The sequence below is a fragment of the Brachyistius frenatus genome, unplaced genomic scaffold (assembly GCF_029030835.1).
Source record: "Brachyistius frenatus isolate BFR_SWC_R1_liver_20210118 unplaced genomic scaffold, ASM2903083v1 Contig_519, whole genome shotgun sequence".
Classification (NCBI taxonomy): domain Eukaryota; kingdom Metazoa; phylum Chordata; class Actinopteri; family Embiotocidae; genus Brachyistius; species Brachyistius frenatus.
The window spans coordinates 48039-50000 of NW_027211118.1; the positions used below are offsets into that span (position 1 = coordinate 48039).

At 43.5% G+C, this 1962-nt stretch overlaps 1 long non-coding RNA gene across 1 annotated transcript; it reads right to left on the minus strand.

Annotated features, from left to right (window-relative positions):
• Nucleotides 1-485: 485 nt before the first annotated feature.
• Nucleotides 486-987, minus strand: LOC138614539 (uncharacterized). Its single transcript, XR_011310295.1, has 3 exons — nucleotides 896-987; nucleotides 578-787; nucleotides 486-521 (listed from the first exon to the last, which is right to left on the minus strand). It is a non-coding gene; the product is annotated as an uncharacterized lncRNA (long non-coding RNA).
• Nucleotides 988-1962: the final 975 nt, after the last annotated feature.

A 1962-nucleotide genomic window follows, 5' to 3' on the forward strand; every position in this document is an offset into this window, starting at 1 on the left:
AAATACACTGAAAATAGACTAAAATACACTGGAAATACACTAAAACACACACTTTAAACACTAAAACACACTGGAAACACACTGAAACACATGCTGGAAACACACTGAAACACACACAGGAAACAGACTAAAACACACACTGGAAACAGACTAAAACACACTGGAAACACTGGAAACATGCAGTAAAAGACACACTTAAGACACACATTGGAAACACACGCTGGACACAGACTACAACACACTAAAACACACGCTGGAAACACACTAAAACACACTGGAAACACACTAAAACACACACTGGAAACACTAAAACACACTGGAAACACACTAAAACACACTGGAAACACACTAAAACACACACTGGAAACACACTAAAACACACTGGAAACACACTAAAACACACACTGGAAACACACTAAAACACAGTGGAAACACTAAGACACACACTGGAAACACACTAAAACACAGTGGAAACACTAAGACACACACTGGAAACACATACTAAAAGACACTAAAACACACTGGAAACACATGCTGGACACAGACTACAACACACTAAAACACATGCTGGAAACACACTAAAACACACTGGAAACACACTAAAACACACACTGGAAACACTAAAACACACGCTGGAAACACACTAAAACACACGCTGGAAACACACTAAAACACACTGGAAACACACTAAAACACACACTGGAAACACACTAAAACACACTGGAAACACACTAAAACACACACTGGAAACACACTAAAACACACACTGGAAACACACTAAAACACACTGGAAACACACTAAAACACACTGGAAACACACTAAAACACACACTGGAAACAGACTAAAACACAGTGGAAACACTAAGACACACACTGGAAACACATACTAAAAGACACTAAAACACACTGGAAACACACAGCAGGCTGCAGATGACCCCAATGAGACCCCTCACCCCCGCTGGACTGTGAAACTTTGGAGGCATACATGACGACACACACACCCCCCCCCCACACACACACACACACACAGACACGTTTCCTGGAACATACAGGTGGTTTTAGTGAGGACACACCTGAACTCAGTCACCTCAGAGAACTTTACTCTCACTGTTGCTGAGAGTTACACATCTATGTGTGTCTATGTGTGTGTGTCTGTATATATATGTGTGTGTGTGTGTGTGTGTGTGTGTGTGTGTGTGTGTGTGTGGTGGAAGTTCAGTTTAAATAAAACCTGCTGTAGTTTCAGTGTTTGGGTTGAAGTGAGTCCCTGGTTGAGGTCAGACGACGACGTCTGTTGTCATGGTAATGGTGACAAACAGCTGGTTTGGGTTCAATCAGCGTCAAGCAGGAAATGAGTGTTGTTGTCGATTCATCCATCCACCCCGACCTCCTTGTTACTGTGTGTGTGTGTGTGTGTTTTCTGATGTAAACTCAGACCTGATGAGGTTCTGGTTGGAGTTCGACCTTCCTTCACCATGAACAGAGGTCAATGCAGTGTGTGTGTGTGTGTGTGTGTGTGTGTGTGTGTGTGTGTGTGTGTGTGTGTGTGTGTGTGTGTGTGTGTGTGTGTGTGTGTGTGTGTTCAGGTGTCAGCAGCAGCTCAGAGTCTCCACATCTGTTCTTTAATTATCTGAACACTGCTGGACATCTGAGAGTCACAGCAGAGGCTCAGAGGACACACAACACATGACTACACAACACATAACTACACAACACACGACTACACGGAGACATTATGTTCCTGTACGGCAGGAATTCCTGTAAAAATGTATGGTGGGCGGAGCCTGTGGCATTTTGTCCCCCTGTGATCTTTGAATCAGTAAAGTAGCTACGCCCTCTACTGTTGCCATGGTTACTGTTTACATCATACAGATCATGATGTTGTGAGTCTATCCTTGTTCCTGTGGTGCACCCTCTAGTGAAGTCCTCCAGTAACACAGAGGAGACAACATTCTCCATGCT